Genomic DNA, 18,051 nt, shown 5'->3' with positions numbered 1-18,051 from the left:
AATACTCATAATACCATTAGGCATGTACTATTATTGTTATTATTATTATTATAATAATCATAACCACCATATCCATATAAACTGAGAGATACTTTAAACAATTGCTCAAGGTCACTGATTCATCCATCCAAGCAATACATTTTTATTGAGTTTTTATAATGTCCCAGGCATGGTTCTTAGCATCTAGGAAGTAACAGTGGACGAAATAAAGTTCTGTCCTAGAAGCAGGGCATTTTTCTTGGGGAAATAGACTATTAAAAATTTAAACATTTTAATAAAACAATTTAACAAAGGATCTTATAACAATGTTTGGTAGAGTGATACATGCTATAAAAATAAATCAGGGCAAGTGCATGCAATGCAATTGGTAGGAAATCATGAAGCCAGCATAGAAAGGTAGGTTGTCAGACTCTAGATTCCCTGTAATAAGTCCCCTATTATTGTTAGCCTCAGGTACAACTTCATTACTGGTATTTGAGCCCTGCAGTAATCTCTCCTCACATGTATATTCTAATGAAACTCAGGTCTCATCAACATCAAATCTATGTTCTAATCAGACAAATATACTTATCTTCAAAAATGTACTCACCATGGCTCTTGTGTTTGGCTCATGCTATTCTTTTAGTGTATGCACACACTTACACACACATACATATGTGCACCCACACAGAGTCTTTTTTACTTGAACTCAGATTCAACTTATTCTATAAAACCTTTATTGTCTATTAAAAGAAGAGTTGCATCTTCAATTTTGTTGGCAATTTCCATTATATATACTGTTATTCTAGGCAATTTATAAATAATGAAAAGAGAACAATATGTAATTTTTCAAACACTGAAGAAATATAACTTTGGATCTACCTTTTTGTAGCATCTGCATTAACAGTGATTTTAAAAATTAGCATATAAAATCTGAAAAATTCTTTGAAGTATTGAACCTTCTGATTAAGATAAAACATTGAGGACAAATACAGATTTGATCTGCATGGTGTTAATTTAACAGCATTAAATTCAAGATAACCCTTAAACACTTGTGTATTATTATTTAAATTTTATATCCTCCAATTCCCCCAAAATGAAGAAATAAATTAAAATCGTTCTTTATGTCATTTCAACCATTAAATGTTTAAATACATTTAAAAATGATGACTCAGTCATAACGAAGAAAATTTTTTTCTAAAGAAAATGAAGTGAGTGTATTCATAGCTAAATGGGAAAAAAAAACATGTTTGAGAAAAAGCAAAATGCTGAGAATTCATATAACATTTGCACCATCTCAAACTAATCCTCCAGTGACCTTGCCAATAATTTTTACTCTGAACAGCCACACAGGGAAAGAACGGGCTTCTCAATATAAAATAGTATTCATTCTGCTTTTTTATATTTCTAACAATAATAAAGGGTCAGAAACAGGCCTTGGCTGAAATGCTGATTGCTATTCCTGCTTTCCAACACTTTTCCAACTTTAAAATATCATTTAAAATACAATTTGTATATTTTTGTAAACTGCAGAGCTATTCAACACTGTACTCAGTAGGAACTAGTATATGTTGTTAAATCTGGTTATTTTATTATTCTTTTTGTTTTGGACACCCAAATCTCTTTTATTGGAGGGGGGCAGGTGGTGGGGGGCTCTCACTGCAGAGCTTGTTCATTAGCACTGTTTCCTAAGTCCTGCAGCTTCATCACATCTGGCAGCTCGGGTGGGCTGGAGAAGGGCTCGATGCTAAGGACTTCAAAGGCTTCATCTGCCCTGAAGGCTAGCCCCACAGTGGCTGGGGCCTAAGGTCGTGCTCTCTGGCTGGTGAAGCCACACTCTCCCAATGTCTTTCCGTGGTCCTGAAGCTGGTCGTCCTTGTACAGCTGCTGCTTGTCTGGTGGCCACTTGAGGATGCCCTCAATGATGCGCTTCAGCTCGAACAAGGTGTTCGAGTCCTTGGCGTCTGTGAAGATGGTGGTCTTGTGGTGTCTGATCATGAGGAACACATACATCACGGAGGCTGCCTCTCCCCCAAGTCCGGCAGATTTAACCAGAAAAAGAAACACAAATAACAGTTAGTAGTTAAAGACTTTAAGTTGCTGCTATTACAGATATAATACAAATTTGTTAGGGCTGCCCTAACAAAGTACTACAAACTGAAATTTATTGACCAACAGTTCTGGCGACTAGATGTTCAAAATCAATGTGTTGGTGGAGTTGGTTCCTTCCGAGGTCTGTAAGGGAAGGCTCTGCTCCAGGCCTCTTGCCTTACCGTGTAGATCACCATCTTGTGTCCACATGATGTTTTCCCTGTGTATATGTCTATCTCCAAATTTCCCTTTATCTTTGATAAGAACTTGCCTTAATGGACCTCATCTTAATTTGATTGCCTCTTTAAAGATTCTCTCTCCAAATAAGATCACATTTGGACATATTGGGATTCAGGATTTCAAAATATAAATTTTGAGGGACACAATTCACCACATAAGAGGCACTTTCCTCATTTTTATTTGAAATATTATTTACTATTTTATTTGTTTATTGTCTAAAATATATAGATTATAAAATATGTATTTGGAATAGTATGTGGATGGTTCTTCACAATTACATAGATATATCCAAATTGGAAAGGAATAACTTAAATTGCCTCTGTTTTCAAATCGCATGATTTTATATAGAGAAAATCCTAAAGACTCCACCAAAAAATAAAACTTGTTAGAAATAATAAATGAATTCAGTAATGTTGCAGAATACAAAATCAATATACAAAAATCAACTGCATTTTGATACACTAACAATAAACTCTCCAAAAAAAAAAAATTAAGAAAACAATCACATTTATAATAACATCAAAAATTTATAGAAAGGAAGAGTTGAACAATGGTTGCCAGGGCCTGGGAGGTGAGAGAAATGGAGAGATGTTGGTCAAAGGGTACAAACTTTCAGTTATAAGACAAATAGGTTCTGCCTCAACATAATAAAGGCCATATATGACAAACCCACAGCAAACATCATTCTCAATGGTGAAAAACTGAAAGCATTTCCTCTAAGATCAGCAACAAGACAAGGATGTCCACTCTCGCCACTATTATTCAACATAGTTTTGGAAGTCCTAGCCATGGCAATCAGGGAAGAAAATGAAATAAAAAGAATATAAATCTGAAAAGAAGAAGTAAAACTGTCACTGTTTGCAGATGACATGATACTATACATAGAGACTCCTAAAGATGCCACCAGAAAACTACTAGAGCTAATCAATGAATTTGGTAAAGTTACAGGATACAAAATTAAGGCACCAAAATCTCTTGCATTCTTATACACTAATGATGAAAAATCTGAAAGGGAAGTTAAGGAAGCACTCCCATTTATCACTGCATAAAAAAGAATAAAACACCTAGGAATAAACCGACCTAAGGAGACTAAAGAACTGTATGCAGAAAACTATAAGACACTGATGAAAGAAATTAAAGATGATACCAACAGATGGAGAGATATACCATGTTCTTGAATTGGAAGAATCAGTATTGTGAAAATGACTATACTACCCAAACCAATCTACAGATTCGATGCAATCCCTATCAAATTACCAATGGCATTTTTTACAGAACTAGAACAAAAAATCTTAAAATTTGTATGGAGACACAAAAGACCCCGAATAGCCAAAGCAGTCTTCAGGGAAAAAAAAATGGAGCTGGAGGCATCAGACTCCCTGACTTCAGACTATACTACAAAGCTACAGTAATCAAGACAATATGGCACTGGCACAAAAACAGAAATATAGATCAATGGAACAGGATAGAAAGCCCAGAGGTAAACCCAAGCACCTATGGTCAACTAATCTACAACAAAGGAGGCAAGGATATACAATGGAGAAAAGACAGTCTCTTCAATAAGTGATGCTGGGAAAACTGGGAAGCTACATGTAAAAGAATGAAATTAGAACACTCCCTAACACCATACACAAAAATAAACTCAAAATGGATTAAAGACCTAAATGTAAGACTGGACACTATAAAACTCTTAGAGGAAAACATAGGAAGAACACTCTTTGACATAAATCACAGCAAGATCTTTTTAGACCCACCTCCTAGAGTAATAGAAATAAAAACAAAAATAAACAAATGGGATCTAATTGAACTTAAAAGCTTTTGCAAAGGAAAGTAAACTACAAACAAGATGAAAAGACAACCCTCAGAATGGGAGAAAATATTTGCAAAAAATCAACAGACAGAGGATTAACCTCTAAAATATATAAACAGCTCATGCACCTCAATATTAAGAAAACAGACAACCCAATCAAAAGATGGGCAGAAGACCTAAATAGACATTTCTCCAAAGAAGACATACAGATGACCAAGAAGCATATGAAAAGCTGCTCAACATCACTAATTATTAGAGAAATGCAAATCAAAACTACAATGAGATATCACCTCACACCAGTTAGAAGGGGCATCATCAGAAAATCTACAAACAACAAATGCTGTAGAGGATGTGGAGAAAAGGGAACCCTCTTGCACTGTTGGTGGGAATGTAAATTGATACTGCCACTATGGAGAACAGTATGGAGGTTCCTTAAAAAACTAAAAATAGAATTACCATATGACCCAGCAATTCCACTACTGGACAAATACCCAAAGAAAACCATAATTTAAAAAGACACATGCACCCCGATGTTCACTGAAGCACTATTTACAATAGCCAGGTCATGGAAGCAATCTAAATGCCCATTGACAGATGAATGGATAAAGAAGATGTGGTACATATATACAATGGAATATTACTCAGCCATAAAAAGGAAAGAAATCGGATCAAGTGTAGAGACGTAGATGGATCTAGAGACTGTCATACAGAGTGAAGTAAGTCAGAAAGAGAAAAACAAATATTGTATATTAATGCATATATGTTGAACTTAGAAAAATGGTTCAAATGAACCCGTTTGCAGGGCAGAAATAGAGACACAGATGTAGAGAACAAACGTATGGACACCAAGGTGTGGAGGGGGGGCAGAGTGGCGGGTGGCAGGTGATGGTGTGATGAATTGGGAGATAGGGATTGACATATATACACTAATATGTATAAAATGGATAACTAATAAGAAACTGCTGTATAAAAAAATAAATAAAATTCAGAAACAAAACAAAACAAAGATAAATAAGTTCTAGAGATCTAATGTACAGCATGATGACTAGAGTTAACAATATATATTGTATACTTGAAAGTTGTTAAGATAGTAAACCTTATGTGTTCTCACCACTCACACACATAAAAAGGTAACTACATGAAGCAATTTATGTAACTAATCAGATTGTGGTAATCATTTCAGTGATATATACATATACTAAATTATTACATTGTACATCTTTAAAAAAATAACATTGTACAACATAAATATATGCAATTTTCTTTGTCAATCATACTTCAATAAAACTGAAAAATAAGAAATAAAAAGAAAAAATGTAAAAAGCTGGAAAAAATATATAGATTTAAAATAATAAATGAAATACTTAAAGTTAGATTCTGTAGTTGTTTGTTTTAATTTTGAAACATTTAAAGTTCAAATGAACTGGAAACTGAAAAGTGACTAAACACTACTATTCGAGTTCATAGGCTAAGTGGACACCAGTCTATGATGTAAGATGCATTTGAGCTGCTAAGAATTGCTCATACCTCCAATATATGTACACTGCCAGTGTCTGACTAATATCTGATGTTCCAACAAAAGATTGTCTCACACTGAAATGTACATATTTCAGAAAGTAGAGGCAGATCAAACCAATCATCAATCACAAAAATTGTGTTGAAAATAACTTAAGATTTCTTCCAACCTATGGTTGTTCACCAACCAAAAGCACAAAGTGCTGTTGCTCTTCCCACCAGGCATCCCTATCATACGTCTAGGCTTCTCTACACTGTCAGCTTTAAGTCCAAAATACTAACATTTTTGCCTGAACTGCTAAAATGGAAACTTAACTGAATATATGCCTTAATTCCCTTTTTCAGCAAATATATATGGGACTTCTACCATGTACCAAGCACTGTCATAGATGCTTGAGTACTTTTTTGAGGGGAAAGCATCCCTGTCTTTGTGGAGCTTATGTAGAGGAATTAGGAAATGTGTCTTTTCTTGTGTCCCTGAAATTTGTTATCCACACAACATCCAGAGTGATCATTTTAAAGAGAACTCTGACCTTGTCACTACTTATTTAAAACATTTTCATACTTTCCAATTGCTCTTGATTAAACCCCAATACCTTGATGTAGCCTTCAAGGCCCTGTGTAATCTGGTTCCTATTGATTTTGCCATCTCATTCCACATTGTTCTCCACCTCACCCACTCTGTCCCAGGCACACTGGCCCTCTAGCTAATGGTGACAATAACAAAATCTCTCCCATCTCAGAGCATTCACACATTTGTTTCTTCTTTCAGGAGCTCTCTTGCTCCTCACATGTCCACTTAGAACGCTTCCTTTATGTCTCAGCAGACACACCACTTCTTCATGGGTATTTCCCTAACCCACCAAATTTAAGTCCAGTATCGCTGTAATACCTACTTAAAACTTCTCACTTATAACAATTGTAAATAATTATATGTATAATGTCTATCTCTCTAATCAGATTGAACTCAATTAGGACAAAGATCATGTAGGTTTACAATTGTCTTCCTATTCTTAGCACAGTACTCAATAAATATTGATTGAGTGTAAGAGGAATGAGGTAGAAGAGAAAAGAGAAAGACTATCTTGACTGTTGGAAAGGCCAACATTACACTGGAATGAGCTTAAATTAGAATGGACACTAATTTAAGGGTAGAGGTTTGGCTTCTGGGCAGAAAACTTCAGAGAAAACAACTTATTTTAGCCAACATTTTCCAAGTACATTCAATGGTGTACCATCCCCATAAAATGCTTCTCAAAAGCATGATAGCATGGTTAAAGAACTTTGCCCAATATTTTCTGCCTCTACAGATTCACACTGCCTATCATGAGCTCCTATTAAGAGCTCCAAGAACTCTTCTAGTAAAGAAATCTGTTTAACAAATCCCTCTCTTCCTTTAGAATAACTAGTAACATGCAGGGGCACTTGCTGAAAAATACTGTTCTGAGATATAACACACCTCCTCCACTCCCTTATCGTTTCCCTTACAAGTAAACGTATTTAGATGGAAAACCTCATTCTGCATTTTTCCTTGTCTCAAAAGAGAGTCTTGGATTTAGAAGTTTGGTTTTTACTGGTTGATTGAAAACTAATGTATAACATCAGTAGTTTTAGCCCCCTCTTTACAGTATAGGATTTATGTAATTTTTGGATAATTGATGTATCAATACATATGGATTTATAGTATGATATAAGTAGCCACATACTTTCCACCTAGAATTCTTTTAGCCTAATAGTATTATAGATCAGAAATTGTCAAATATTTTTGCATGCAAATTCCCAGTATTTGTGTATTTATAATATTATAATATGCCATTATGTAATTTAAATGTACAACTATACTTACATATAATTTATTTTATAAAACATACCCCAAAATAAAAGCTTTAAATGCTGACATAAAATAAATATAATGAAAGTTCTTAATATTTTTTCTACTATTTCATGAATCATTTTGCATAACACCTGGATTGCATGCATCCACCTTATCTTAAATCTAACTTTTATAAACTATGACTGGTTTGGAGCTCACCAGGGGATGATGAGCCTTCGGATTGTTGTTCAAGAAAAAGTGACAAAAAAAGAATAAGTGACAATGTGTTTGAGGAGTTACAGGCTTCATTTACCCTGTAAATGACTCAGCTGCTATTTACTGGATGTGGCTTGTTTAGGTGGGTAGAATGAACTAAATTTGGAGGCTTTGGAGAAGATATTGGTATGTAGACAAAGGATATATCTTTATAAAATTTGTGTCAGGATTGAGATGTTGCATAATTTACATCACAGGTACCAGACTAAGCCATGTCTTTACCTTGGTCTGGGATCCCAAGAGGGCACAGTTACAAAGGCACATGTTTCTCCTAGATGACCAGACTACAAAGGCCATGTGATTCCTTGGGCATGGATCTATCAGGGACTCAACGTGCAGAAAGTGAGGGTTAGGAAAAATTGATTCTAGGCTTTTGCTTATTGACTTTTACTCAAGGAAAATCCCAAAGATTGATTTTAAAGTTAGTGAATATGAAGAACCCTAGCAACACTAATAGCATATAATATGACAATACTTGTCATATTATATAATCAAATTAGTTTGATCCTCTATCCTGGTAGAGACTATCTTTAAAGAAGCCCTTAGAGGGGATTTATCACATATTTATACAATGTTATGAGTTTGGAAACTCCTTGAGATACACAGTTATTCATCTTTAGAGAAAAGCATTATGGTCACCTAAATGAGAAGTAGTATTTCTGAATGATTAGGAACACTGACCTTGAAGGGAGATGGGTCTGGTACCATTTTCCACTTTAAACATCTTAAAGGCAATATCATCAAGGACAAGATATTTGATCTCTCTGAACTACCATAAAATGTAAATAACTATAGTCCCACAAATCCTACCTTGAATTAAAACACTTAACAGAATGGTGCTATAATTAACACTTAGTAAAAGGTAGTAATAGTTTTTCTTCTCCTTCTTCTTCTTCTTCTTCTCCTTCTCCTTCTCCTTCTCCTTCTCCTTCTTCCTCTTCCTCTTCTTCTTCTTCTTCTTCTTCTTCTTCTTCTTCTTCTTCTTCTTCTTCGTCTTCGTCTTCGTCTTCTTCTTCTTCTTCTTCTTCTTCTTCCTTTTCTTCTTCTTTTTTACTTTCATGAAAGAAGTGAGAATAAATCTGTGATCCAAAGTGTTTTCCAGGTATGTCACTGAATCCTAAATTTGCTCTTTACATTTCATATAGATGCACTTGACTACATTAAACCTAGTGACCATATGTCAGCTGACAACTTTGATTAAGGAATCTTCAGTGTGAACTTGACTTAATCTTTAGCTCAAGTGGAAAATCTAGTAGTAAGGCTTTCTCTCCTCTGAGGTTCTGTCAAGCACTGTGATCCATAGAGACAGAATGGGAAGTTAAGCCAAAGAAGCACACCATAAGTAAAAATTCTGTGGAATTGAACCCAAAAGCAATCATGAAAGGACTGCAGAAAAATTACTAATCAACACTGCAAAGGCAAATGATTCCTTCATCCTGTACTGGATGAATCTGAGAGTGAAATAACCTCCACAAGTTATCCCTTAAGGATAATGAGTTACAAATAACACACCCATTAATCTTGATTTTTGAATGATATTCTAGAACAACTTTTGAGTTCTAACGCATTTGGAATGATTGTCAAAGTTCTCCACTAGAGACTGGGTGAGAAATTAATCAGCAATAAGTTTTATGGACTTTATATGTTGCATTAGTCTAATTAGCTACTAACCCCACAGGGGTAAGGGCTGGAATTAGAGTTTTCAGATGAAATAAATTGAAAGTAGAAATGATCAATTCTTCCTTTTCCTCAAAGAAAACATAGATCTTTAAAAAGTATTTTTTCCTTTAACAAAAAGGGACCTGGGTCCATAATCTAATAAGTTAAAGTAGACTCATTGATTGCTCTCTAAGGATCTGGAACAGTCCATGAAGCAGGCACAGAATAAAACAGAAATAGCTTCGGCAGAGAACTGATATTCCCATTCATGCTCTGTGGAATTACAAATGACTGGGCTTTCCATTGTGATACATTTCCTCCTACACATCTGCAAAGAATTGTGCAATATGTTTAGGAAAACACTGTGATTTATTTTCAAGGTCTAGGAGATTTCAGCTTTCTTAACTCTTTACTATCCTGGAATAATCAAGACTAAGCAGGTTTCCTGAAGAAATTATTTTCTTAAATTATTTTCTTAATAAAGTAATGTTAATGGAGAACATATATAAAGTTTTAAACTTCTGCAAACCAACACAACTTCCCAAGCATGTAGCAAAGATTGAACACCATCAGACACCTTTATTTTTTGGACCAGTTAAAAAGTAGAGCACACTCACCTTGCACCACTAGAACCTGGTCATTTTTATTATGGTAAACATTGGATTCATTAGCCTAACACCCTCAAGGCAAAATTCTAATGACCACTGGATCATAACAAGATGGATGCCACAGGAGAGCCATTTAACTTGATTCCAAACATAAAATTATTTACAAAAAAAGATACAATTGAATTGTTTTTTGCACAAATGCTATAAAATATTTTTATTAAAGTAAAAACAGTGATAGGAAAAACAGAAAAGGAGAGAAAATATCCAAAAACAGCCAAACATATTTAACAGAGATGAAACCCATTCTATTTCCCTGGGGTGAAAATGTGTGGTTTAACATATGAGAAGGATATTTCACTTGGTGTATGTTACCCATCATAGCAGCACCAGTAGGGACAGCTACAGAAAACGGTCCATTAGTTTTTCCATAATAAACTCTTTTTTCACTGGCACACTCTTGGGATTCTTTGACATTATTTCAGTGTAGTTATTGGTGGATGGCTTCAATAATTGGAACTCTCACAACCTGAAATTAACATTTTCATGTCACTCTAGTATATGTTAAATATTGCAAAACTTGGTTTTAAGGGCATTCTCTCCAATATATGTGATTCCAAAAGGCAAAGTTGTAAATGAAAAATGCTCTTTATATTTCTGCATTTTAGATTTGCACTTGTTTCTCAAATTAGCATGTCAAGACACCCATTCAATGTAACTTTATCATGCTCAAGGAAGGACAAATGAATGAGAGTTAACAGCTCCCAGTTGGAGTCTCCAGTGTGTCTAACATATACCTAAGGCAATAGCCTCCACACAAGGGAGTTCTCTGAAAATATGTGCCCTATAATGTACAGGAACAAATAAGAATTAGATGGAAGTCTTCACTGAGGTTAAAAAAAAAAAAAAAAAAGTCAACACCCAGTTGTGCCAAGTGCCAGGAAAAAGATATGGTCCTTATGCTAAAAAGAAATCACAGTCTAATATAGAAGCTAGAATTTAGGCAGCAGAGTGAAGTAAGTTCAATCAGAGAAATATTTAACCATTTAAGGCAGAACACAGAAGCAATGTGATTTGTGCATGCCAGAACCCTCCTTGGAAAATTTTCTTACAGCTACAAATGATATTAGACTTCATCTGACTTTATGTCCTCTCTAAATATTATGGATAAGACTAAAACCTAAAGAGATAACATGATTCATGCAGGGACCCACAGCTCATTTACCTCACGGCTCCAAATTCCAAATCTAATGTTTTATTGACTACAGCAAACACCCCTTTGGGAAATACATGGTAGTGTGTCCCTAATTCATAAGACCAATATGCACATTATTACTTTCTTCTCAAAGACTACAATAAACTGTGGAGGGTGTGGCCTGAGGGATGACAATTAATTTCTTACTTACTTTATCCTTCAATTGTGCTATTTAATGAAGGAATCATCACTGAGAGACCAGGAACTTAGAAACAAAGTTGAACTAAAGGTCTAAGAGAATAAGCAAAAAAGAAAAATAGTCAGTGTATTAGGTCCATGGAATAAGAGATGATCATTTCAGCATTAAAAAAATGTATCTTAATAACTCTTACAGAATGGGTAAGATTTCTTGAGGAAAAAGAAAGAAATAATAATCATGAAAATCCAGTCAGCTTAAATGATGTCATTCAAGAAATATTTATTGAACATTTATTATGTTCCATGCACAACATTGGACACTAGATGTTGCACAAGAGATGTCAAAGTTCCTGTTTTTAGAAAGGTATTAGTTTAGTTTAATTTAATAACCACATGAATAATTCAACACAAGTCAAGTACTCTGTGATAGGAACATAGTACCATGAGGGGTTATGACAAAAGATTCTGACATAGCCTGGGAGGTCAAAGAAGTTTTCCTGTACAAACTGATACTTAAGTGAGATAAAGGATAAATGAGAATTAACTAGGTTAAATTGATGAGGCAAAGGAAGTCATGTCTAGACAGGTAAGGGAAGAGAACTGTGAGATTGGTCTGTGATCCAGAGATCATATTAGTACATGTGAAAGACTGAGGTCTTTGTAGTAGATTAATTACACTAACAGCCCCAATCTATCGCACCTCCCTAAATTCATGCCCTTCTACTGCCTCCCCACAATGACTCCAAGCTTGCCCTGTGGCTTGCTTTGGCCAACAGAACAGTAGCAAGCTGGACCCAAGCAGAGACTTGAAATAGCACTTGCACCTTGCTCTTTCCTGTCCCTCCACCATGAGAACATGTTTGTGCTAGCTTGCTGAATGAGGAAATGTGGAGCAGAGCTGAGTTGCCCAGTTGTCTCTGCTGAGGGCAACTCAGGCCACCCAACCACCAGCCAGACCCTTGGAAGAACCCAGTCAAGATAAGCAAAGCAGCCTGGCTGATTTGTAACTAGTGAATGAATCCTGCTAAGTCCTGCTTGTATCAGTAGAGCTCCTCAGGCGCACCCAAAAGGACTACCCAATCGATCCACAGATTTGTGAACTAAATAAATATTTAATGTCTTAAGCCACTAGTATTTGTGATTGCTAGGTGGCATAAATATAGCTATAGATAACTGATATAGTGGTAAATGTGGAAAATGGATAGGCAGTGGTATATAGTGTGCTTGCGAGTGGAATGATTTTCAGGCTATTGCAATAAGACATAATAGCAGCTTGGACTAAGTGATAGTGAGGATGAAAACAAGGCTACAGAATCAGGGCAATTTGGATTTAATTCTCTAGAAAATGGTGAATGATTAAAGGCTTTTAAGCAGGCAGATAGTGACAGGAACAGAGTTCTACTAATTTAGGAAAATTAAATTGACCACATTTTCATGAACAGATTACAGCAGAAAGAGAGTAGCAGCACAGAATACAAGATCAAAAGATTGAACAACAACAACAAAAATGGTTAAATGCAAGGGGGTATCTCTTCACAACCTGATATTTAATGAAGAGCCTCAGACAATGAAACCATTCTGAGGCCCATATTCAAGAATAGATTCTCAATCTTTCTAGATGTTAGTATCTTAATTAGAGGACTTTTTGACAGCTCAAACTCAGTTAGTTGGTTACTTGAAAGTGAAATGGAATCTATGGATTTAAACATGATAAATTAGTTCCAAGACTGTTTTGCATTAAGTGGTCTAGTGGATAAGAAATTAATACAAAGATATAAACAGTTTAAAGGGCATGAGATTCATTTTAATGTCCATTTCCACATTGTTGGCAAAGGCTCTCTATAGATTAAAAACCTAATATGGACAACAGGTTAATCCTTTCTGACTTTTCAAAATTTTCTCAACTTCATCATCATTACTATAATAGGAATCTTATTCTATAATACATAGAGACACATTATAGTCTCTCAGTGAATGTTTAGTCACTCCATAATATTCATGGTATAATATGGAATAGAAAATGCTGAAGAGAGTAAGCCATAGATTTTAATTTTATCTCTGTTTGAAGCCAACTCCTCCCCTTTGCATAAATCCTATTTCTTCTTGCTTATTTAAGGACATCATTCCAGGAATTCCTTGAACAGCATCACTCCAGCAATTCTTCCCTCTTCCTCCCACATAGATATTTTTCTCTCTTTCTTGTATATAGTTGAAATCACTGTATATAAGTACAGTTAAAGAAATTCTCTTGTTTCATCTTCCCTGTCACTTTTCTACCCATCACTTTGTTGTATTTATTGAAAAACTCTGAGGGAGTTATCTATTCTTGTCGTTTCTAATTCTCTCCTTCCATATTCCTTCAAACCCAAACAAGTTGGGTGTTTTCCTCCATCACTCCATCAAAATGTTCTCATCATGTATACCACTGATGCCCACATTGGTAAATCCAGTGGCCACTATCAGCAGCATACCCACTTCCTTGATACATTTTCCTCACTTGCATTTCATACCACCCACTCCCTTGATTTTTGTTCTTCTTCTTTTCTCAACCTTGTTTATTGGATTCTTTTCTACTCTCCAAACTCTTAATGTTGGAGCACCCCACAGCTTTGTCCATAGACTTCTCTTCACTATCTCCGTTCACATCTTTGATGATCCCACCCAATCACATGGATTTTAATATAACCCATATGGCAACTGCTCACAAATTTATATCTCTAGCCCAGGCATCCATCCCAAATAGCACATTTATATCTCTGTCTACTTAACTATCCACTTGAATATCTAATGGACATCTCAAAATTAGATTTTGCCCTAAAATAAACACTAGACTACACCACCTGCAACCTTTTACATATCAATTGGTGGAAACTTCATCCATCTAATTGCTCAGGAAAAAAAAAAAATATATATATATATATATATATATATATATGTATATGTATATATCCTTGACCCTTTTCTTTTTTCATACTTTGCATCCATCTTATCAGTAAATTCTGATATATAGCCAGAATCTCATCACTTCTCTTCATCCACACTTATACCATCCTGGTGTGGGCTACCATGATCTATTACTTGAATTACTGTGATGCCCTCCTAATTGGTTTCCACGTTCTTCTTCTGACAGTCTATTCTTAACATGGCAACCAGAATAATGCTTTAAACATTAATACAACTCATATCATTCCTCTATTCAAAACTGTGCCATATCTTCATATTCATGCAGACTAAGAGCCAAAATTCTTTGAATATTAAATGTCCCCTACCTCTGTACCTGAATGCAGTTACCCCACTAAATTCATCTCCTAATATTCTCCTCCCCCTACCCCCGAGTACAGCTATGACATCTCCTTACTTTTTCTTAAACATGATGAAAACATTCTCACCTTAAAGGATTTGCTCTGAGTTCTCTGTTTATAACACTCTCCCTCCAGATGTATGCATCTCTAATTCTCTACCTTTCTTTAAATTTCTGCTCAAATGTCACCTTCTCAATGATGTTACCCTAACCTCAGTATTTAATATGGCAGTCTAACTCCCTTCACCAAACCCTGGTACTCTTGATTTCCTTTGCCCTATTCTATTTTTCCCCATAACACTTATTACCTAAGAACACATTAAATAATTTACTTATTTATTGTATTAATAGTTTATTTTCTGCCTCCCTCCTCTTGAACATAAGAACTGTGAGCTCAGAAATCCTTGTTCCATTCAACAAAATATTCCCAAGAATAAATAGAGGCTAACACACACACACACACACACACACACACACACACACACACACACACTAAATAATTATGTATTGAATGAATGGATGAACAAAATGATATTCTGATTTATATGAAATGACATACTCCACCCTGCAACTAAACCCTGTGTTGTATTATGAATTGTTTCTGTGATTACAATTAATGCCTTTTCTGTTGGCTTATATATCAGAATCAGTTTTTAATGTGAATTAAGGCATCTTTGTCTCACTATTCTCCCTTTTATAACTTAATCATCTACCATTACTGCTACTTTGCATGCAATGTGGAGGCCCTGCCCTCACCGAATATAAAATCCAGGAATAACTGACAGTACCAAGTGACTTGTTGGATGTGGGGAGTGTGCAATGACAAATAAGAGTCAAAACCCTATGAGACAGAAAGGACAGAAATCTAGTTGAGTGATTTACTCAGAATTACACAGTAAATTAGCAACAGAAATGGAAGAATATGGGATTTCTACTTTCTGGTGAAGGTTATATCCACTAGAACTTACCCCTTAGAGTCTAGCTCAAAGTTCCATACATTAATGGCTTGCTTCCATCAGGATGAGACAACTGAAGCTACAAGGTGTAGATGATATGTTCTTCTCATCCCAGGTCCATGTTGGATAGTCCCCATAGTTTGAGCCTCACCATCCCCTTTCTCTCTCTCATTATATTCAAACTGAGGAAGCATAGTGTTTGAGTCCATGTATTTTCTGGCATAGCATTATGGCAATTATCTTGGTGTTTGAGTATGTGCATGTATATGTGCATGTAATGGAGAAAATTCAAAAAAATCAGAGATGGTGAGGGATTGTCTCTGGTAAAAAATGAACAATGTCATGTTGACACTAGCAAAAAGCACACTTCAACTCTGTTGTTCTACCATTCTTCTTATGTCTATCACATATGATTGCAAATCCTTATATGTTATTTACATTCTCCCTACATTTTGTTCAAGAGTTTTTCTGTGCTTAGATAGTGAAATTTCACAGAGCCTAACCAGCTAGATTGCAGAATATTTCATCTTTCCATGCTCTGACTCCTGTTTCACATCTAGACATAGTATTGATTGTTGTCGATACAAAATTGATGAGAAGAGAAACAGAATAAAGGCAAATAAGTGAATGAATAAACAAGTACGATTAAGAACTGGGAAATTCTCTTAATTAAACAATACCAAATAAATTGTAGCTAATGCAATATATCAAAATGGTGGAAATAAGTTTCCCTTTCTTACAGTAGCTTATTTTCAATATTTTAGTACAGGTTTCCCCCACTATCCAAAAGTAGAGCATACCTATGAAATCTTTTGTAAGCCAAAATGGTCATAAAGCAAAGAAACAATTGCCTTTTTTTCATAAAAGTGAAAATCCTCTTAGGATTTGTTTCTGTTTGTGAAAATAGGTAGGTCTTTAGTAAAGTTGAAGTGGTGTAAAGCAAACTTTTGAAAAGCAGGGGATACCTGTATTGAACATTTTCATGACTTTTAAACTCTGATCTACTCTCATGTTCAATGAAGTTAACTGCCCAGGTATATTTATTTTATGTAGAATAGTGGATTCTGTTGAGGTTTAGCTAACTATTTACTTCAAAGGATGATTTTGTAGGAACAATATTTGAAACTCCTTCACTTCAATGATTCTAAATTTCCCACCACATATATCCAAAGGATGTGGTTCCTTATGCTCACAACTTCTCAAGGACCATGTTATTTCTTTTCTTTATCCATTTTCCAGTAAATTATCTATGATTTTGTAGAGTAATATCACTCTTGATCCAAATAAATACAAAACATTCTGATAGTGATAATAGTCATTATATTAGATTCTCAAATTCATTTTGATAGTATTGCCCTAACCAACCACATAGTAGCTCTGATGAGTTCTATAGCATAGGAATATTGAAATTGAAATTATTTGATGAAGTCTGCACCAGCAGATTAGTAAGAGGCTACCTCTCTCCTCCTGAAATGTATTTTGTTGCTAGAAAACCTGAGTGGGTGGACTTGAGAGAACTTAAATGGAAAGTGAGTTTATTCCTCACTTTTTCATTAACTAAGCCTGTGATTAAAGTGAGGCCTCAGTGTTATTTGTCTTTTTCTTCCATTTGTCTATCTTTAAAGTGGTTATAGTGGTATTTTTCAATAACTGTTTGTGGTCAGAGATCACGTAAATAAATAATAATAACCCTTTAAAAATACAATGCCATAAAAGTAGAGTATTGAAAAAGCGCGGACCCCAGAGACGGGCGCGAGCCGCGGCTAAAAGCACGGACCCCAGAGACGGGCGGGAGACGCTAAGGCTGCTGCTGCCGCCACCAAGGGGCCTGTGTGCGAGCACAGGTCACTATCCACACCCCTCTTCCGGGGAGCCTGTGCAGCCCGCCACTGCCAGGTTCACAGGATCCAGGGACAACTTCCCCGGGAGAACGCACGGCGGGCCTCAGGCTGGTACAACGTCACGCTGGCCTCTGCCGCCGCAGGCCCGCCCCGCACGCCGTGCCCCTCCCTCCCCCCAGCCTGAGTGCGCCAGAGCCCCCGAATCAGCTGCTCCTTTAACCCCGTCCTGTCTGAGCCAAAAACAAACGCCCTCCAGCGACCTACATGCAGAGGCAAGGCCAAATCCAAAGCTGAGCACCTGTGAGCTGTGAGAACAAAGAAGAGAAAGGGAAATCTCTCCCAGCAGCCTCAGAAACAGCAGATTAAAGCTCCACAATCAATTTGGTGTACCCTGCATCTGTGGAATACATGAATAGACAACGAATCATCCCAAATTGAGGAGGTGGACTTCGAGAGCAAGATCTATAATTTTTTCCCCTTTTCCTCTTTTTGTGAGTGTGTATGTGTATGCTTCTGTGTGAGATCTTGTCTGTATAGCTTTGCTTCCACCATTTGTCCTAGGGTTCTATCCG

General features: G+C 35.9%; 1 pseudogene; it reads right to left on the bottom strand.

Annotated features, from left to right (window-relative positions):
• Positions 1-1,635: 1,635 nt before the first annotated feature.
• Positions 1,636-1,992, bottom strand: LOC113624588 (elongin-B pseudogene; annotated as a pseudogene).
• Positions 1,993-18,051: the final 16,059 nt, after the last annotated feature.

This window comes from Aethalodelphis obliquidens, unplaced genomic scaffold (genome assembly GCF_003676395.1).
Source record: "Aethalodelphis obliquidens isolate GAN/ISIS:26980383/991018 unplaced genomic scaffold, ASM367639v1 scaffold13, whole genome shotgun sequence".
NCBI lineage: Eukaryota > Metazoa > Chordata > Mammalia > Artiodactyla > Delphinidae > Aethalodelphis > Aethalodelphis obliquidens.
This window is presented reverse-complemented; position numbering and strand designations above follow the sequence as displayed.